Source organism: Cervus elaphus, chromosome 4, assembly GCF_910594005.1.
Source record: "Cervus elaphus chromosome 4, mCerEla1.1, whole genome shotgun sequence".
NCBI classification, from domain to species: domain Eukaryota; kingdom Metazoa; phylum Chordata; class Mammalia; order Artiodactyla; family Cervidae; genus Cervus; species Cervus elaphus.
Window position 1 is genome coordinate 2,598,627 of NC_057818.1, and position 22,874 is coordinate 2,621,500.

The window sequence follows — 22,874 nt, forward strand, 5'->3', positions numbered from 1 at the left end:
TGGAACTCTGCATTCAAATGGGAATATCTTTCCTTTTCTCGTTTGCTTTTCGCTTCTCTTCATTTCACAGCTATTTGTAAGGCCTCCTCAAACAAGCGTTTTGCCTTTTTGCATTTCTTTTCCATGGGAATGGTCTTGATCACTGTCTCATGTACAGTGTCACAAACCTCCATCCATAGTTCATCAGGCACTCTGTCTATCAGATCTAGTCACTTAAATCTATGTCTCACTTCCACTGTATAGTCATAAGGGATTTGATTTAGGTCATACCTGAATGGTCTAGTGGTTATCCCTACTTTCTTCAGTTTAAGTCAGAATTTGGCAATAAGGAGTTCATGATCTGAGCCACAGTCAGCTCCCAGTCTTGTTTTTGCTGACTGTATAGAGCTTCTCCATCTTTGGCTGCAAAGAATATAATCAGTCTGATTTCAGTGTTGACCATCTGGTGATGTCCATGTGTAGCGTATTCTCTTGTGTTGTTGGAAGAGGGTGTTTGTTATGACCAGTGTGTTCTCTTGGCAAAACTCTATTAGCCTTTGCCCTGCTTCATTCCATACTCCAAGGCCAAACTTGCCTGTTACTCCAGGTGTTTCTTGATTTCCTACTTTTGCAATCCAGGCCCCTGTAATGAAAACGACATCTTTTTTGGGTGTTAGTTCTAAAAGGTCTTGTAGGTCTTCATAGAACCATTCAACTTCAGCTTCTTCAGCATTACTGGTTGGGACATAGTTTTGGATTACCGTGATATTGAATGGTTTGCCTTGGAAACGAACAGAGATCATTCTGTCATTTTTGAGATTGCATCAAAGTACTACATTTCAGACTCTTTTGTTGACTATGATGGCTATCCATTTCTTCTAAGGGGTTCCTGCCCACAGTAGTAGATATAATTGTCAACTAAGTTAAATTCACCCATTCTAGTCCATTTTATTTTGCTGGTTCCTAGAATGTCGACATTCACTCTTGCCATCTCCTGTTTGACCACTTCCAATTGGCCTTGATTCATGGACCTAACATTCCAGATTCCTATGTAATATTGCTTGTTACAGCATTGGACCTTGCTTCTATCACCAGTCACATCCACAACTGGGTATTGTTTTTGCTTTGGCTCCATCCCTTCATTCTTTTTGGAGTTATTTCTCCACTAATCTCCAGTAGCATATTGGGCACCTACTGACCTGGGGAGTTTCTCTTTCAGTATCCTATCATTTTGCCTTTTCATACTGTTCATGGGGTGCTCAAGGCAAGAATACTGAAGTGGTTTGCCATTCCTTTCTCCAGTGGACCACATTCTGTCAGACCTCTCCACCATGTCCCGACTGTCTTGGGTGGCCCCACACGGCATGGCTTAGTTTCATTGAGTTAGACAAGACTGCGGTCCTGTGATCAGATTGGCTAGTTTTCTGTGACTATGGTTTCAGTATGTCTGCCCTCTGATGCCCTCTCGCAACACCTACTGTCTTACTTGGGTTTCTCTTACCTTGGACGTGGGGTATCTCTTCACGGCTGCTCCAGCAAAGCGCATCTGCTGCTCCTTACCTTGGACGAGGGGTATCATCTCACGGCCGCCCATCCTGATCTTGAACATGGAGTAGCTCCTCTCGGCCCTCCTGCACGAGAAGTGAAAAAAGAAGATGTCTGAAATCCTGTAGACAGACATGTTCCTTTTTCCCTTCCCCATTCATTTTCATCCCAGATGAGCTGTTTAAACAATAGAATAGATCTACATGGGATTTCGGAGAAGGCATTGGCACCCCACTCCAGCACTCTTGCCTGGAAAATCCCATGGATGGAGGAGCCTGGTGGGCTGCAGTCCATGGGGTCGCTACAAGTTGGACACGACTAAGCGAGTTCACTTTCACTTTTCACTTTCATGCATTGGAGGAGGAAATGACAACCCACTCCCAGTATTCTTGCCTGGAGAATCCCAGGGATGGTGGAGCCTGGTGGGCTGCCATCTCTGGGGTCGCACAGAGTCAGACACAACTGAAGCGACTTAGCAGCAGCAGCAGCAGCAGGTGGGATTTAGGATTAATGGACCTAGGTGGGACTTGGGATTAACAAAAAGCTTTGTTAACAGGAAGGATTTTGGTCTCCAGTTGTTTCACCTTGAGGTCAGGGGTATTTCATGCCTGAGTAGTTATAAAAATTAACCAATGTAGTAACATCACAAAATGCAAATTTTTTAATAAATATTCCTTTCTTCCTATTGTAAATCATGTATTATGATCACCCTCTCAGTGGTCATGGAAAAAGATGATGAGCTTTTTTTAATGAACTATTTCATATAATATATTTTCATTTATCTTAGTGTTAGCTGTCACATGAACTGAATGGCAAATAAGGTAATAGATGTGCAAACCCTGGAAAGTACCCATCTCCTCAAGTTGCAGAGCAGGAGCAGAGAAGGCTATCCTCTAACTGACTTCAGAAGCCACAACCCTGAGCAGTGTTCCCCCATCCTTACCCAGAACTGTGATATTCAGGGGGCATTTGACTTTGGTTGTATTAAGTTCCCAAGAGCTTCCCTGGTAGTTCAGCTGGTAAAGAATCTGCCTGCAATGCAGTTAGTTTGATTCCTGGATAGGAAGTTCCTCTGGAGAAGGGATAAGATACCCATTCCCGTCTTCTTGGGATTCCCTGGTGACTCAGATGGTAAAGAATCTGCCCACAATGCAGGAGAAGTGGGTTCAATCCCTGAGTTGGGAAAATGTCCTGGAGAAGGGAATAGCTACCCACTCCAGTATTCTGGCCTGGATAATTCCATGGACTATATAGTCCATGAGGTCGCAAAGAATCAGACACGACTGAGCAATTTTCACTGTCACTTTTCACTTCACTTTTAAGGTTCCAGATCTCCATCTTCAAGGAGTTTGGTGGCATCTAAATTGCCAACATCCCTTGGATCATCAAAAAAGCAAGAGTTCCAGAAAAACATCTGCTTCTGCTTTATTGACTATGCCAAAGCCTTTGACTATGTAGATCACAACAAACTGGAAAATTCTGAAAGAGATGGGAATACCAGACCACCTGACCACAGACCAAATCTGTATGCAGGTCAAGAAGCAACAGTTAGAACTGGACGGGCTACAACAGACTGGTTCTAAATGGGGAAAGGACTACATTAAGGCTGCATATTGTCACCCTGCTTATTTAACTTATATGCAGAGTACATCATGAGAAACGCTGGGCTGGAGGAAGCACAAGCTGGAATCAAGATTGCCGGGAAAAATATCAATAACCTCAGATATGCAGCTGACACCACCCTGATGACAGAAAATGAAGAACTAAAGAGTCTCTTTATGAAAGTGAAAGAGGAGAGTGAAAAAGTTGGCTTAAACCTCAACATTCAGAAAACTAAGATCATGGCATCTGGTCCCATCACTTCGTGGCAAATAGATAGGGAAGCAATGGAAACAGTGACAGACTTTATTTTGGGGGGCTCCAAAATCACTGTCGATGGTGATTGCAGCCATGAAATTAAAAGATACTTGCTCCTTGGAAGGAAAGCTATGATCAACCTAAACAGCCTATTAACAAACAGAGACATTACTTTGCCAACAAAGATCCGTCTAGTCAAAGCTATGGTTTTTCCAGTGGTGATGTATGGATGTGAGAGTTGGACTATAAAGAAAACTTGGCACTGAAGAATTGATGCTTTTGAACTGTGGTGTTGGAGAAGACCCTTGAGAGTCTCTTGGACTGTGAAGAGATCTAACCAAGTTATCCTAATGGAAATAAGTCCTGAATATTCATTGGAAGGACTGATGCTGAATCTGAATCTCCAATACTTTAGCCACATGATATGGAGAACTGACTCACTAGAAAAGACCCTGATGCTGGGAAAGATTGAAGGCAGGAGGAGAAGGGGCCAACAGAGGATGAGATTGTTGGATGGCATCACTGACTTGATGGACGTGAGTTTGAGTAAGCTCAAACTCAGTGTGCTTTGAGTTGGTGATGGACAGGGAAGCCTGGCGTGCTGCCATCCATGGGGTCACAAAGAGTCGGACATGACTGAGTGACTGAACTGAACTGATCTGAGAGGAAGCATTAACTGCTGAGGTGAAAAATCATCAACATTCGAACACAATTTGAATTTTATGCTCATGAGTTAATCTGTATCAATTTCCAGAAAAGGTCATGGGCTGGCCAAGACAGGTGCTCAAATGAAATAAATTCATTTTGTAGATGACAGTAACTTAGCAGGGATGGGAACTGTTAGGGTCCGCTCCCCACAGTTATAAGTGTCAACATGTTAAGTCTTAGAAATTGAATCAAAACATTTATTGCAGCTTCATATTGCATGTGTATCTCAGGTCAGGCTAATTTAATTTAAGTCTTAGTGTTTGACACTCTCCACTTGACATTGTAAAGACAAATGTAATAGAACCAAGGTTAAAATACCAGAATGACAGGGGAAAATTGTACCTTGAATATATCAAAAACCACATGCGTTCTGGGGTTGCACATTTAATTTGAAACATCTGTGTTCCCTGTTCATGACATCTCTGCAACTGGCTTCCCTACTATGTTGATATTAAATAAATTTAAGTGAGTCAAAGTGCCCCTTTACCTTCCACAAAATTTCAATGTTGTTGTTATTGTTTTTAAAGATCCTACCTCTATCAAAAAGGGGATTAACACTGGATGTGGAGGACTTTATTCTTCTCAATTAGGTTTCCAATCCTGCATAAGACTGTGATTTCACTTTCCATCAGATCCTGGCTCTGCAGAAAACAGTGGATGAAGAAGGTCTATGCTAGGTTTAGGAGCCCAGGGACACAAAGCAGAGAAGAATATTTCCCTTGAGTTTTGAAAATTTCAAACAGAGCCATCCAAGGGGCCATACAACATGTATGCTGCACCTGAGGGAAGCTGTCTCAACTTCTACCCACCATGTATGGGACCATATTTACAGAGCCAGATCTGACCACAAAACTCCCCATCATCAGGGAAAAGGCCATCCAGTACCTAGAGAATACCCTCCCATTCTGATGGACCAGTAGAGTACAACAGAGTAGAAGCTAAAGCCTGCAGTCAGATAGTTGCCTTCTTTTTAACTTCCTCTCCCTTTTTGTCCCTGTATCCCAGTCAGCTATCTCTCTCTAAACCATTACTCTGGGATGCCCCTCTTCTGTTCCAGGCACTTCAGAAGCTCGATTTTGCCTACAGTGAGCTGGAGACTCCTCTCTAAGACCTAACTGCCTCTTTACCTCTCTTATGCCTACTCCCCTGTAGCACGGTCTCTGCAGGCTGCCTTGTTGCCTCAAAATGCCACAGTCTTTCCAGCCTCAGAGGTTCCCATTGTGTCATTCTTTCTGCCTGGAACCCGTTTTCTCACAATTGGCTTGCTAGTTTCAGTTTGCCCTTCAGGGCTATGTTTACAGAAGTCCTCTAGTCCAGTAGCCATGTGTGAGTTGGACCATAAAGAAGACTGAGCACCAAAGAATTGATTCTTTCAAACTGTGGTGCTGCAAAAGACTCTTGAGAGACCCTTGGACTTCAAGAAGCTCAAACCAGTCAATCCTAAAGGAAATCAGTCCTGAATATTCCTTTGAAGGACTGGTGCTGAAGCTGAAGCTCTGAATCTTTGGCCACTTGATGCAAAGAGAGGATTCATTGGAAAAGAGCCTGATTATGGGAAAGATTAGGGTAAGAGGAGAAGGCGATGACAGAGGATGAGATGATTGGATGGCATCACCGACTCAATGGACATGAATTTGAGGAAACTCAGGGAGGTAGTGAAGGACAGGGAAGCCTGGTGCACAGCAGTTCACGGGGTCACAAAGAGTCAGATATGACTGAGCAACTGAACAACAACTAGTCAGCAAACACTGTAGCATTCTCATGCCAGGCACCCTTCTAAGCACTTTACCACTCTCAAGTCATTAACACTCTCAACAAGCTGGGAAATAGGAGCTAATATTATCACAGCCGTGGTTTTATGGGTAGGGAAATCACCCAGTGTCATGCAGTGGCCAATCTGAGCTTAGAAAGTCACTTTGCTATGCTTTTTCTCTGGCTTTCTTCATGAAAGTGTCCTTTGACAGCCTTCACACCCTTCCCCTCCACTGAGCCAGGGCTCCTACTGCATTCTCCCATAGACTTCACAATCCTGATGACAGTTTGTAAATTTAGAAGCCTCACTGTGATCAGTACTTTAAGAATGTCTCTCCTGCTAAGTGATTCGGTTCCTGTAGGCAGAGCCTTGTCTGTTTTGCCCTCCACTGTGTGTATTACCATTGCCTGGAAGAGTCCCTGGCCTGTAGTTAGTGACCTGACCTGGTTTGTTCTTCTATTTCAGCCATCCTGATACAGGGGGCAGGGTGAGGCAGTGCACTTCCAGATGTCTTGTCTGCACTTTTGAATGGTTCTCTTGCAAGGATCCTGTGCACCATGGCTCAACTGACCTGACCTAGGAGAGACAGAGCCGAAGCCACACTTGGTCTTGCAGGGTATTTGGTGTTCTCATGATTTGGAGAAAGAAGTGAGCACAGTGTTAGAGATGCTGCAGCTCCCCACACGAGGGCACTCTTTTTGCATATCTAACTAGGAGTCTTCCTTTTGAGAATGACAGAAATTAGCAGAGCAATAGTGAAACAGAGAAATAAGGGGACACTGGGTTATTTCCAAAATTCTTTATTGAGACACTGTTTGTTTTTAAAACCATTCCCCATCCCTGCTCACGTGGTGCTAGGCAGAGCCAAGAGGGATCAGCCGTAACCATCGTTCCCGTGTGCACGGATGGCTTCCGCTGAGTGAAGCGCACTGAAGCGCGATGGCGAGGTCCTAGGGAAAGACACTGAGAGGCCTGGACACCATCCCTAGTTGCCCTCGGCCTCCTGGTCCGGGCTCTAGTTTCCGCGCCGTTGCTAGGCAGCCGCTTCTGGGGCGGGAGCCGGGGAGGGCTAACGAGGAAGGTTCCGGTGCCAGGGAGGGGCTGGGACTGCGGAGGGTCAGGGTGCCAGGCAGAGGGCCATGGAGCAGTACTGCATCTTGGGGAGCATAGGGGAGGGTACAAACGGCATCGTCTTCAAAGCCAAGCACGTGGAGAGTGGAGAGATCATTGCCCTCAATGATGCAGCAGGTGGCCCTGCGGCGGCTGGAGGATCGCATCCCCAACCAGGTCCTGCGGAAGATCAGGGCCCTGCAGGAGATCCAAGACAGTCAGTTGCGCAGCTGGAGGCCGTGCTCCCACGTGGCGCAGGCTTCCTGCTGGCCTTCGAGTTCATGCTGTCAGATCTGGCTGAGGTGGTGCGCCACACCCAGAGGCCACTGCCCCAGGCGCAGGTCAAGAGCTATTTACAGATGCTGCCCAAGGGCGTCGCCTTCTGCCATGCCAACAACGTTGTGCATCGGGACCTGAAACCAGCCAACCTACTTATCAGTGCCTCAGGCCTGCTCAAGGTAGCAGACTTTGGCCTGGCCCGGGTCTTTTCCCCAGACGGCAATCGCCTCCACACGCACCAGGTGGCTACCAGGTGGTACCGAGCCCCCGAGCTCCTGTATGGTACCCGCCAGTACGATCAGGGTGTCGACCACTGGGCTGTGGGCTGCATCCTGGGGGAGCTGATGAATGCCCCCCCCCCCCGCCGCCCTTTTCCCAGGAGAGAATGACATCGAACAGCTTTGCTGTGTGCTTGGAATCTTGGGCACCCCCAGTCGTCAAGGCTGGCCGCAGATCACTGAGCTGCCTGACTACAAGATCTTCAAGGAGCACCCGCCCGCGCCCCTGGAGGAGGTGCTGCCCTATGCCTCTCCCCAGGCCTTGGACCTGCTAGGGCGGTTCCTCCTCTGCCCACCACAGCAGCGCATCTCTGCCTCCCAGGCCCTCCTGCACCACTGCTTCTTCACAGCTGCCCTGCCTGTCCACCCCTCGGAGCTGCCGATTCCCCAGGGTCCAGGGGGACCTGCCCCCAAGGCCCACCCAGGACCCCCACCCCCACCCCCACGTCCATGACTTCCACGTGGACCAGCCTCTCGAGGAGTCAACTGTTGAACCCGGAGCTGATTCGGCCTTTCATCCCGGAGTGCTGAGATGCAGGGCCAGGCCCGGCTGGCTTGTCTCCCACCCCACCCCCCACTTCCCACCCCTCCCAAGGACAACCCAAGCCACTGGTTCCTCTGCTCCAGCCTGATTTCGACCCCAGTGACCCCAGTCCTGGCCAGACGATGAGGCCATCCAGCCCCAGCAGAGGGCGCCCTCAACCTGTGCTGTCGGCCTCCTACCTGTGCGCTTCCATCAGAAGCGGGCAGTGAGTTCCACTACCATGCCTGCCATCATCGGGGATTCCGCTGGTCAGGGATTGTCCCTGTAGAACCATCTAAGGGAGCCCTGAGTTTAAGATGTCCTCATGGAAACCCAAGTGAGAAGGTAAGTTTGGTTTGATTTTGTTCTCAGGCATTAAACACTAGTTCAATTTTGAGATTTGTTATAAAAAGCCCTGAGTAGTTCTGTGTGATGTACGCTCCTCTTCCATAGTTCATACAGAGAGAAGTGGCCGAGGTGGCATCATCTCTTGGCCCTTGCTTCTCTCTGGTCACTTGGAAAGTGGCCCCACTCACGGATACTTTAGTCTTGGGGGCTTCCTAGGTTCTTCATGTAACAGAGCTCCCACTTAGAGGTGAGGTGGCAGAAGTCAAAGCCCAGGGATGGCTCAGACCCGGTAGTGACCCTCCACACCTTAAACTGGTTTACCAGCATCACCCACAGGATAAGGGTAGGCTGGGACCACTCAGCCTGCCTCAGCCTGTCTCTCTTCACTCAGAGACATCTTGCAAATAAGCAGACATTCCTGGAATTCATTTGTTAATTCAGTAAATACCAAAACAATTTGAAAAAATAAAAAATAAAAGCATTCCCTAACTGTCTATCCTGGGCTGCTAATGAAGAATGTGACTGTTTTGCTACATTATGGGCCCTCAGGGATACAAATAAACCATTTCTCCTTGCTGACATTAAGAGAAACTTTCCTGGGAAGGATGTGTTAGTGCTGGTATGGAGTTGCCTTGGGTGTAAATGCGGTAGAAACTGACAGCAGCTTTACGAAGGGCATATTGGGTAAACTGGTAGGCCCCCTACACCTGTCAGTCATCTCATGGTATAGACATCTCAGAGGCAGCTCTTCAGAGATTCTCTAGGTTCAAATCCAAGTTCTATTACAAACTACATGTGTGAGCTTCAGCCTTCGCTTTCAGCTCAAAGTACTCACAAACTAATTGTGGGAAAAGACACATATCTCTCAGAAATGGTGGACAGGTTAAAAGAGACTGGATTTGAGAAACCACTTGACACACAGTTCATTTTTTTTTTTCTGCAGATCATCACTCAGTGGTGTCCAACTTTTTGCGACCCCATGGACTGCAGCATACCAGGCATCCCCGTGCATCACCAACTCCTGGGGCTTGGTCAAGCTCATGTCCATTGAGTTGGTGATTCCATCCAACAACCAAATCATCTGCCATCCCCTTCTCCTCTTGCCTTCACTATTGCCCAGCATCAGGGTCTTTTCCAATGAGTCACTTCTTCACATCAGGTGGCCAAATATTGGAACTTCACCTTCAGAATCAGTACTTCCAATGAATATTCCAGATGAATTTCCTTTAGGAATGACTGGTTTTATCTCCTTGCAGTCCAAGGGACTCTCAAGAGTCTCCTCCAACACCACAGTTCAAAAGCATCAATTCTTTGGTGCTCAGCTACCTTTATGGTCCAACTCTCACATCCATACATAACTACTGGAAAAACCGTAGCTTTGACTAGACGGACGTTTGTCAGCAAAATAATGTCTCTGCTTTTTAATATGCTGTTTATATTGGTCATAGCTTTTCTTCCAAGGAGCAAGCATCTTTTAATATCACGGCTGCCATCACTATCTGCAGTGATTTCAGAGCCCAAGAAAATTAAGTCTGTCACTACTTCCATTGTTTCCCCATCTATTTGCCATGAAATGATGGGACCAGATCCCATGATCTTCCTTTCTTGAATATTAACTTTTAAGGCTACTTTTTCACTCTCCTCTTTCATTTTCATCAAGAGGCTCTTTAGCTCTTCTTCACTTTCTGCCATAAGGGTGGTGTCATCTGCGTATATGAGTTTATTGATATTTCTCCTGGCAATCTTGATTCCAGGGTGTGTTTCATCCAGCCCAGTATTTCACATGACGTACTCTACATATGAGCTAAATAAGCAGGGTGTATTCAGCCTTGATGTACTCCTTTACTGGTTTGGAACCTGTCTGTTGTTCCATGTCCAGTTCTAACAGTTGCTTCTTGACCTGTATACAGATTTCTCAGGAGGCAGTAAGGTGGTCTGCTATTCCTATCTCTTGAAGAATTTTCCACAGATTGTGATGAGCTACACAGTCAAAGGCTGGTGTCATCATTAAAGAAAAAGTACATGTTTTCCTGGAACTCTCTTGCCATTTCAATGATTCAGCAGATATTGGCAATTTGATCTCTGGTCCCTCTGCCTTTTCTAAATCCAGCTTGAACATCTGGAACTCATGGTTCACGCACTGCTGAAGCCTGGCTTGGAGAATCTTGAGCATTACTTTGCTAGTGTGTGAGATGAGTGCAATTGTGTGATAGTTTGAATATTCTTTGGCATTGCCTTTCTTTGGAACTAGAATGAAAACTGATCTTTTCCAGTCTTGTGGCCGCTGATGAGTTTTCCAAATTAGCTGGAATATTGAGTACAGCACTTTCACAGCATCATCTTTTATGGTTTGAAGTAGCTCAAGTGGAATTCTATCACCTCCACTAGCTTTTTCATCATGATGTTTCCTAAGGCCCACTTGATTTTGCATTCCAGGATGTCTGGCTTTAGGTGAGTGATCACATCATCATGGTTATCTGGGTCATGAAGATCTTTTTTGTATATTTCTTCTGTGTATTCTTGCCACCTCTTCTTAATATCTTCTGCTTCTTTTAGGTCCATACCATTTCTGTCCTATATTGGACCCATCTTTGCATGACATATTCCCTTAGTACCTCTAACTTTCTTGAAGAGATCTCTAGTCTTTCACTTTCTATTGTTTTCCTCTATTTCTTTGCATTGATCACAGAAGAAGGCTTTCTTATCTTTCCTTGCTATTCTTTGGAACTCTGCATTCAAATGGGTATATCTTTTCTTTTCTCCCATTACCTTTAGCTTCTCTTCTTTTCTCAGCTATTTTTAAGGCCTCCTCAGACAACCATTTTGCCTTTTTGCAAATCACTGCAGATGGTGACTACAGCCATGAAATCAAAAGACACTTGCTTGCTGGAACAAAAGCTATAACAAACCTAGACAGCATATTAAAAAGCAGAGACATTGCTTTGCTGACAAAGGCCCATCTAGTCAAACCTATGGTTTTTCCAGTAGTCATGTATGGATGTGAGAGTTGGACTATCAAGAAAGCTGAGCACCAAAGAATTGCTTTGAAGAAAGCAAAGTTCAGTGCTTTTGAACTGTGGTGTTGGAGAAGACTCTTGAGAGTCCCTTGGACTGCAAGGAGACCAAACCAGTCAATCCTGAAGGAAATCAGCCCTGAGTATCCATTGGAAGTACTGATGCTGAAGCTGAAACTCCAATACTTTGGCCACCTGATGCAAAGAACTGACTCATTGGAAGAAGCCCTGATGCTGGGAAAGATTGAAGGCAGGAGGAGAAGGAGACGACATGATTGGATGTATCACCAATCACATGATTGTATGCATCACTGACTCAATGGACATGAGTTTGAGCAAGCTCTGGGAGTTGGTGATGGACAGGAAAGCCTGGAGTGCTACAGTCTATGGGGTTGCAAATAGTTGGACACTACTGAGTGGCTGAACTGAGAGCATGCCAACCTAGGCAATTTAAGAATTCCAGAAAGAGAAAAAATGGAAAATGCAATAGAAAATGTGTTTGGAAAAATTATGGTTGAAAACTTCCCAAGCCTAAAGAAGAATGCAGATATTCAGGCATTGGAAGCTCAGAGGGCCCCCAAAAAATATGAACCCAAACATATCCACACAAATGAATATTATAATTAAAATGGCAAGAATTAAAGATAAAAAGATGATTCTAGAGGCAGCAAGATTAAAAAACAGAGTTATTTAAAAGAGAACCCCTAAAGGGTATCAGTATCAGTTGATTTCTCTGTAGAAAGTTTACAGGCCAGAAGGGAGTGTCGTGATACATTCAAAGTCCTGAGAGGGAAAAATCTGCAAACTAGGATACTCTACCCAGCAAGATTATAATTTATAATACAAGGAGAGAGAAAGAATTTTTCAGACAAGCAAAAACTAAAAATATTTAGCAATGCTAAACTTACCCTAAAAGAAATGTTGAAAGATTCTTCCTAAATTGAAAAGAAGCAAGAACCTGTAGGAAAATCAAAATAGGAAGGGAAAATACATAGTAAGGGTTGAAGATCACTTAAATAAGCCAGTATGTAAATTTAAAATACTTTAAAAGACTTGTAAAAGTGATTATAACTATAATAAACAGTTAAAAGATAAGCATGCAGATGTGAAATTACATAAAATTGGAGAGGGGAGTACAAAAATATAGATCTGTTAGAATGTATTTGAACCTGAATGACTATTAGTCTAAAGCAAGTAGATATAGTTATAGGTCAACATACATAAACTCCATGCTAACCACATCAAAAACAAACAAATTCACAAAATTCAAAATTAACAGAACTCAAGCATACTACCCAAGAGGAAATCATCAAAGCAGAAAAAAAAAAAGAAGAAGAAGAAGAAATCAACAAAGAACTGCAAAAGCAACTGGAAAGCAAAGATTATAATGGCCATAAATACATACCTATCAATAATTACATACCTATCAATAATTACTTTATATATCAACAGACTAAATATTCTGATCAAAAGACATAAAGTGACTGATTAGATTTTTTTAAAAAAAGAAAACCCACAATATGCTGTCTATAAGACACACACTTCAGTATGAAAGACAAACACAGACTGAAAGTTGGGGATGGAAAATTATTTTATACCAATGGAAATGATAAGAAAGCTGGGGTAGCAACTCTCATATGACAAAGTACATTTTAAAAGAAAGATCATAAAGAAAAGCAAAGAAGGGCATTGTATAAATAATAAAGTGATCAAGAAGAAATTACACTTGTTAACATATACATGCTCAATGTAGAAACATCTGTATATAAAGCAAATCCTAACAGACATTAAGGGAGAAATGGTTAGAATTATGATAATAATAGGAGATTTTAGCAATCCTTTGATACCAATGGACAGATAAACCAGATGGAAATCCATAGAGAGGTCCTAAATGACAAAATAGACCAGTTGTACTTACTTGATATTTACAGGATACTACACCAAAAAAGAGCAGAATACACATTCTTTTCAAGCATTCATGAAACATTCCCTAGGTTAGATCACAGACTAAGTTTCAAAACAAACTCAACAAATTTAAGAGAATAGAAATTTTATCAAGCATATTTTCTGACCATGAGTGAAGCTAAAATTCAACTACAGAAAGCAAAAAGGGAAAAGAACAAACACATGTTAACAGCATGCTACTAAAAAACCAATGAGCCAATGATGAAATTTTTAAAAAATCAGAAAAAAATACCTCAAGACAAATGAACATGAATGTGAACAAAAATCAGTGGGATGGAGCAAAAGGAATTCTGAGAGGGAAGTTCATAGCATACAGCAGACCTTCCTCAACAAACAAGAAAAATCTCAAATAAACAACCAAACATACTATCTAAAAAAATTAGAAAAAGAACAAAGCCCAAAGTCAGCATTAAGAAGAAAATAATAAAGAAAAGTGAGGAACAAATAAAATAGAGACAAAAACAGTAGACAAGAGCTGTTTTGTTTTGCTTTTTAAGATAAAATAGACAAACCTCTAGGCAGGCTCAAATTATTCAAATAAAACTGAAGAAGAGGGAACATCCCAAAATTCATTTTAGGAGACCTCCATTATCCTGCTACTAAAACCAGGCAAAGACACTATGAAAAATGAAAATGAAAGGCAAATATCTTTGATGATTATAGATGCAAAAACCCTCAACAAAGCACTAGCAAACTGAATCCAACAATAAAAAAAAAGGAAGGATTGGACCATGATCAAGTCTGATTCATTCAGGGTCATAAGGATGGTTCAACATATGTGATCAATCAATGTGATACACCATGTTAACAAAAGCAAAGGCAAAAGCCACATAATCATTTCAGTGGATGCAAAAAAAATTTACAAAATTCAACACCCATTTATAATAAAAGCTCTTATTCAAGTGGGTATAGAGAGAAAAAAAATCAACATAATAAACGCCATTTACAGCAAATCCACAGCCAACATAATCCTCAAAGATGAAAAGGTGAAAGCCTTCTGGTAAATTCAGAAACAAAACAAGGATGCCCACCCTCACCCCTTCTATTCAATACAGTATTGAGATGGCCAGAAGAATTTCAAGATGGCAGAGGAGTAAAATGGGAAGGTCACCTTCCTCCCCACAAATACATCAAAAATACATCTGCGTGTGGAACAACTCCTACCGAACACCTTCAGAACACTGGCAGAAGACTCCAGACTTCCAAAAAGGTAAGCCCCAATCTTCTCAGAATGAGATAGGGCAAAAGATAAGGATAAAAAAAGAGACAAAGGATTTTAAAACAGGGATCTGTGTCCCAGGGAAGGAGTCGTGAAGGAGAAAAATCCTCTGCACACTTAGAAACCCCCTCACTGGTGGGGACGGGGGGAGTTTCAGAAACCCTTGGGGAAAGACAGCAACAGGTGCTCCGAAGGCAAAAGAGAGAGAATTGACCACAGAGATTATGGCCAAACAGCACTTCCCAGCTGAGAAGCGGCTTGCATGCCCACTGTGGTGAAGGAGGGCTGGGTGCTGAGGCTCAGGCTTCCGAGCTCGGGCCTCAGGAGAGGACCAGTATTGACCACTGTGAAAATATTTTGGGTGAAGGGCTAGTATAATGCAGCTGATGGAGCCCAGGGGAAAGCCTAGGCCCACCAGAGAGGCAAGAGGTCATTGCGACGGAAATGCTCTAACTCCATGTGCTCGCAGCTCACAGGAACCCACTTTGCAAATGCCATAGGTGGGATGAGCTGGCTGCAGTCTGCGACCCCAAGGTAAATACATCAAAGATGGAACGAGTGCCAGAGACAAAACTAAATGCAGCTTCAGGTTATGATCCCAGAGTGGAGGGAGGCAAACTGGCCACTGCCAAGGCCAGGGCGAGTGCCTGCGGAAGTGGAAAAAATGCCACAGCTGTGGTCCTGACCCCAGAGGTAGCAGCTGCCACCAAGCTGTGAGCAGCCACAGAATACTGTCCATGCCTTCCTGGGGAGCCTATGCAGCTTGTCTCTGCTGAGGGACACGAGACCTGGGGCCACTCCCCCTGGGAGAGCACACTGCCTGCCTCCTACTGTAACAAGATTCCACAGGCATCGACTGCGGCAGGCACACCTCAGATAGCCCAGTTGTGGCTTCCATAGTCCTCCCTCTCCCCAGCCCAACTGAGCAAATGAGCCCTAATAAGCTGCTGCTTTCCCACCCTCTGGTCTGGGAGAGGAAGAGACACGGGAGGGCACCCTACAGAGGTGGGACCAAAACCAAAGAGGAGCAGCAGGGGCTGTGTGAGCAAAGAAAAGGAAAGGGATTCACTTTTGCAGGTGCAAGAAATTATATCCCCATAGTTAGCCCGAGACTGTGAATTTGGGGCAGCTGTGGGCTTTGAGAGCAAGTACAAATTGGAGTAAGGCTAAACTGAGTCTGATCTGAACCCGCAGCACCCACAGCAGGTCTAGAAACCTTCCTAGGTATATTGGAGGGCTTCCTGAGTAGGCAGATTGGCTGGTGCTCATGTGAGGACAACAGAACAAAGGATTTGGTAGGACGTTCTTCTTACTACAAGTCTCTCTATATATATTTTTCATTCATTTTTCTGTATCACTGTAATGCTTTTCTTTCTTTATTTTCCCTTTAATTTTTATTTTTAACTTACTTTTTTCTTTAAAAAAAAAAACATACATGAGATAAGTGCTCGGGGCTGGTGCAATGGGAAGACCCAGAGGGATGGGGTGGGGAGGGAGGTGGGAGGGGGGATCGGGATGGGGAATACATGTAAATCCATGGCTGATTCATGTCAATGTATGGCAAAAACAACTACAATATTGTAAAGTAATTAGCCTCCAACTAATAAAAGTAAATGGAAAAAAAATAATTAAAAAAACAAAAAGAAAAAATAAAAATAAAATAATTTTATTTTGTCCTATTTACAGTACTCTTTAGTTATATTGTATTTTCCCCATGTTTTTGGTTCTGTATTTTTGCTAGTCTAGTCTTTAGTATTCATTTTCACTTATGGAATGATTTATTGACTTGATTGCCCTTTTTTTAAATACTTGTTTTATTATTTATTTCCTCTTTTTTCTCTCTTCTTTTCTTTGTAGTTCAGTTCAGTTCAGTCGCTCAGTCGTGTCTGACTCTTTGCAACCCCATGAACCACAGCACGCCAGGCCTCCCTGTCCATCACCAAATCCTGGAGTCCACCCAAACCCATGTCCATCGAGTTGGTAATGCCATCCAATCATCTCATCCTCTGTCATCCCCTTCTTCTCCTGCCCTCAATCTTTCCCAGCATCTGGGACTTTTCAAATGAGTCAGCTCTTTGCATGAGGTGGCCAAAGTTTTGGAGTTTCAGCTTCAACATCAGTCCTTCCAATGAACACCCAGGACTGATCTCCTTTAGGATGGACTGGTTGGATCTCCTTGAAGTCCAAGGGACTCTCAAGAGTCTTCTCCAACACCGCAGTTCAAAAGCATCAATTCTTCCGTGCTCAGGTTTCTTCACAGTCCAACTCTCACATCCATACATGACCACTGGAAAAACCATAGCCTTGACTAGATGGACCTTTGTTGGCAAAGTAATGTCTCTGCTTTTTAATATGCTATCTAGGTTGGTCATAACGTTCTTTCCAAGGAGTCAGTGTCTTTTAATTTCATGGCTGCAATCATCATCTGCAGTGATTTTGGAGCCCAAAAAAATAAAGTCTGACACTGTTTCCACTGTTTCCCCATCTATCTGCAATGGAGTGATGAGACCAGATGCCATGATCTTAGTTTTCTGAATGTTGAGCTTTAAGCCAACTTTTTCACACTCTCCCCTTTCACTTTCATCAAGAGGCTCTTTAGTTCTTCTTCACTTTCTGCCATAGGGGTGGTGTCATCTGCATATCTGAGGTTACTGATATTTCTCCTGGCAATCTCGATTCCAGCTTGTGCTTCCTCCAGCCCAGCATTTTTCAGGATGTACTCTGCATATAAGTTGAATAAGCAGGGTGACAATATACAGCCTTAAGGTACTCCTTTTCCTGTTTGGAACCAGTCTGCTGTTCCATGTCCAGGTCTAACTGTTGCTTCCTGACCTGCATACAGGTTTCTCAAGAGGCAGGTCGGGTGGTCTGGTATTCTCATCCCTTCCAGAATTTTCCACAGTCTCTTTATAAGTGTATGTTTATTTGACTGTTCTTGGCCACTGCCTGTTGCTTTCACCATTAGTCTTGGGGCTTTGTCTTCTATGCTGTGTGGCCTGTGATGTTTTAGTGCTACAGTAGAGTTGGGCCTGAACATCTAACATCAGAGACCTGCATCCAAGATTTTGGACCACCAGAGAACTCTTGACCCCATGGAACACTAATCAGTAAGAACTCTCCCAAAGGCCTCCATCTCAACACTAAGACTAGGCCCCACCAAAGGACCAGTGCTGGATAATTCACACCAAACCTTCAGCAAAAAGGAACACAACCCTGCCCAATAGCAGACAGGATGCCCAAACAATATCAAGCCCATAAACACTCCAGAATGCACTACTGGATACAGCTCTGGCCTTCAAAGGTAAGGTCCAGCTCCATCCATTAGAATATAGACACAAGTACCACCAACCAGGAAACCTTCAGAAAGCACTGGTCCGATCCCACCCACAGGAAGCATACGCCACAATTAAGAGGAACTACACCTTTCAGTCTGCAGAAAGGAACCTCAAACACAGTAAATAAAGCAAAATGGGAAAAAAAAAAAAAACCACAGAGAAACATGTAGCAGATGAAGAAACATGTTTAAAAATCCACAAGACCAAACAAATGAAGAAGAAATGGGCAGGCTACCTGAAAAAGGATTCAGATTAATGGTGGTAAAGATGATCCAAAATCTTGGAAATTAAATGGATGTAAAAATAAATAGAATGGAGGCACGGATTAAGATGATGCAAGAAATGTTTAACAAGGACCTAAGAGAAATAAGAAATGGACAATCAGCAATGAACAATGCAATAACTGGGATTAAAAATTCACTAGTGGGAACCCATAGCAGAATAAGTGAGGTAGAAGAATAGATAAGTAGCTAGAAGATAGAATGCTAAAAATAGCTGAAGTAGAGGAGAATAAAGAAATGAAAAGAAATGACTACAGTCTCAGAGACCTCTGGGACATTAAGTGCACCAATATTCAAATTATAAGGGTCCAAGAAAGAAGAGAAAAAAAAAAAGGCATGAGAAAATATTTGAGATTAGAGTCAAAAGCTTTCCTACCATGGGAAAGGAAATAGCCACCCAAGTTCAGGAATCGCAAAGAGTCCCATACAGGATAAACCCAAGGAGAAATATGGTGACATGTATTAATCAAGCTAACAAAAATTTAAATTAAATTAAACAAAAATTAAACACAAAGAATAAATATGTAAAAGCAGCAAGGGAAAAGCAACAAATAACATACAAGGGGATCCCCTGGGGGATCGTTCAGCTGGTCTTTCAGCAGAACCTCTGCAGGCCAGAAGGGAGTGTCTGGATATACTTAAAGTGATGAAAGAAAAAAAAACCTACATCTAAGGTTAATCTATTCTGCAAGGATCCTCATTCAGATTTGAAAGAGAAATCAAAAGTTTTACAGACAAACAAAAGTTAAGAGAATTCAGCACCACCAAACCAGCTTAATAGACCTTCTCTAGACAAGAAGCACAAGAGAAAGAAAAGATGTACAAAAACAAACCCAAAAAGTAAATGGTAATAGGATCACACATATCAATACGTATTTTAAATGTAAATGGAACATATGCTCCAACCAAAAGACATAGTTTGGCTAATTGGAAACAAAACAAGACCCCTATATATACTGTCTACAAGACATCCACTTTGGACCTATGGACACATACAGGCTGAAAGTGAGAAGCTGGAAAAAGATATTCCATGAAAATAGAAATCAAAAGAGAGCAGGAGCAGCAACCCTCATATAAAATGAAATAGACTAAAATAAAGACCTTTACAAGATACAAGGAAGAGCACTACATAATGACCAAGGGATTAATCAAAAAAGATTATATAAAATTATAAGTGTATATGTACACAACAAGATCACCTCAATTCATAAAGCAAATGCTAACAACTATTAAAAGGGAAATCGACAATAACACAGTAATAATGAGGGACTTTAACACTGCACTCATACCAATGGACAGATCATACAGACAGAAAATTAATAAGGAAATGCTAGCTTTAAAGATACTTTGACCAGCTGGACCTAATTGATATCTATAGGGCATTTCATCCAAAAGCAATAGACTTCACTTTTTTTCTCAATTACACATAGAACATTCTCCAGGAAACATGGAAATTTCTCCAGAATAAGGTCACAAATCAAGCATTCATAAGTTACAAAAACACTGAAATCATTTCAAGCAACTTTTCTGGCCACAACACTATAAGATTAGATATCGACTAAAAAAAAAACTGTAAAAAACAGAAACATATGCAGGCTAAACAATATGCTTCTGAATAAGCAAAATGTCATTGAAGAAATCAAAGAGGGCATTGAAAAATACCTAGAAACAAATGACAATGAAAACATGACAACTCAAAATGTATAGGGTACAGTAAAAGCAATGCTCAGAGGGAAGTTTATAGCAATATAAGCCCACCTCAAGAAACAAGAGAAACATCAAATAAACAGCCTAATATTACATATAAAGCAATTATTAAATGCAAAAAAAGAAACCCCAAAGTTAGTAGAAGAAATCAGAGTAGAAAGAAATGAAAATGAAATGAAAGAGACAACAACAAAGATCAATGAAGTTAAAAGCTGGTTCTTTGAGAAAATAAGCTAAACTGACAAACCATTAACCAGCTTTATCAATAAAAAAGGGAGAAGACTCAAATCAATAAAATTAGAAATTAAAAATAAGTTACAAGAGACAACACAAAAATACAAGGGATCATAAAAGACCACTACAAGCAACTGCATGCCAATAAAATGGACAATTTAGAAGAAATGAACAAATTCGTAGAAAAGTATAACCTTCCAAAACTGAACCAGGGAGAAATAGAAAATATGAGCAGAGCAATCACAAGCATTGGAATAAAAAATGTAATAAAAAATCTTCCAACAAGCAAAAGCTCTGGGCCACATGGCTTCACAGGTGAATTTTCCAGAAGTTTACAGAAGAGTTTTATTCATAAATGAAGAGATAACACCTATACTGCTCAAACTTTACAGAAAATTTCAGGGGAGGGAAGACTCCAAAACTCATTCTACAAGACCACCACCACGATGCTAACGCCAAAACCAGACAAAGACACCACATACACACACACAAAAAGGCCAGTATCACTAAGGCCAGATTCAAAGATGCAAAAATCCTCAACAAAATTATAGCAAACAGAATCCAACAACACCTTAAAAAGATCATATATAAAAAGATCAAGTAGTCCTTATCCCAGATATGCAAGGATTCTTCAATATACACAAATCAATCAATGTGATAGATCCTATTAACAAACTAAAACATAAAAACCATATGATCATCTCAATAAATGTAGAGAAAGCTTTTGACAAAATCCAACACCCATTTATGAATAAAACTCTTCAGAAAGTAAGCATAGAAGGAACATAACTCCATGTAGTAAAGGCCATATATGAAAAACCCACAGCAAACATTATTCTCAATGGTGAAAAATTTAAATTATTTCCTCTAAGATCAGGAACAAGACAAGGATGCCCACTCTCACCACTATTATTCAGCATAGTTTGGGAATTCCTAGAAAAAACAATCAGAGAAGAAAAAGAAATAAAAGGAATCCATATTAGAAAGGAAGAAATAAAACTCTCACTGTAAATGACATGATGCCATACATAGAAAACCCTAAAGATGTCACTAGAAAATTACTAGAGCTAATCAATTAATATAGTAAAGTCACAGGATATAAAATTAGTACACATAAATCCCTATCAAACTACTAAAGATATTTTTCACAGAACTAGAACAAAAACATCACAATTTGTATGGAAGCACAAAAGACCCTGAATAGACAAAGCAATCTTAGAAAGAAAAATGGACCTGGAAGAATCAACCTTTCCGACTTCAGATTATACTACAAATCTATAGTCATCGAGAGTATGGTATTGGCATAAATACAGAAATACAGACCAATGAAAGAAGACAGAAAGTCAAGAGATAAACCCCTGCACCTATGAGCACCTCATCTTTGACAAAGGAGGCAAGAATATACAATGGAGAAAAGACAGCTTCTTCAATAAATGATATTTGGAAAACTGGACAGCTACATCTAAATGAATGAAACTAGAATGCTTCCTAACAACATACACAAAAATTAAACTTGAAATGGATTAAAGACTTAAATGTAAGTCTAGAAGCTAGGAGCAGCAGATGTGCGTTGCTGGAGTGGCCATGAAGAGAGACCCCGCGTCCAAGGTAAGAGAAACCCAGGTAGATGGTAGGCACAGAGAGAGGGGTCAGGGGGCAGACAGAATGAAACTACAGTCACAGACAACTAGCCAATCTGATCACATGGACCATAGCCTTGTCTAACTCAATGAAACTAAGCCATGCCATATGGGGCCACCCAAGACGGACAGGTCATGGTGGAGAGGTCTGACAGAATGTGGTCCACTAGAGAAGGGAATGGCAAACCACTTCAGAATTCTTGCCTTGAGAACCCCATGAACAGTATGGAAAGGCAAAAAGATAGGACACTGAAAGATTAACTCCCCAGGTCGACAGGTGCCCGATATGCTACTGGAGATCAGTGGAGAAATAACTCCAGAAAGAATGAAGGGATGGAGCCAAAGCAAAAACAATACCCAGTTGTGAATGGGACTGCTGATAGAAGCAAGATTCAATGCTGTGAAGAGCAATATTGCATAGGAACCTGGAATGTTAGGTCCGTGAATCAAGGCAAATTGGAAGTGGTCAAACAGGAGATGAAAAGAGTGAACATCGACATTCTAAGAATCAGTGAACTAAAATGGACTGGAATGGGTGAATTTAACTCAGATGACCATTATATCTACTATTGTGGGCAGGAATCCCTTAGAAGAAATGGAGTAGCCATCATAGTCAACAAAAGAGTCCGAAATGCAGTACTTGGATGCAATCTCAAAAACAACAGAATGATCTCTATTCTTTTCCAAGGCAAACCATTCAGTATCATGTTATTCAAGCCTATGACACAACCAGTAACGCTGAAGAAGCTGAAGTTGAACAGTGCTATGAAGACCTACAAGACCTTCTGGAACTAACACCAAAAAAAAAATGTCCTTTTCATTATAGGGGACTGGAATGCAAAAATAGGAAGTCAAGAAACACTTGGAGTAACAGGCAATTTTGGCCTTGGAGTACAGAATGAAGCAGGGCAAAGGCTAATAGAGTTCTGTCAAGAGAATGCATTGGTCATAGCAAACACCCTCTTACAACAACACAAGACAAGACTCTACACATGGACATCACCAGATGCTCGACACCAAAATCAGATTGATTATATTCTTTACAGCCAAAGATGGAGAACCTCTATACAGTCAGCAAAAATAAGACCGGGAGCTGACT

The 22,874-nt window shown here is 42.2% G+C and overlaps 1 pseudogene; it reads left to right on the plus strand.

Moving 5' to 3' along the window:
- The first annotated feature begins 6,981 nt into the window (after positions 1 to 6,981).
- LOC122691445 lies at positions 6,982 to 8,040 on the plus strand (annotated as a pseudogene).
- Positions 8,041 to 22,874: the final 14,834 nt, after the last annotated feature.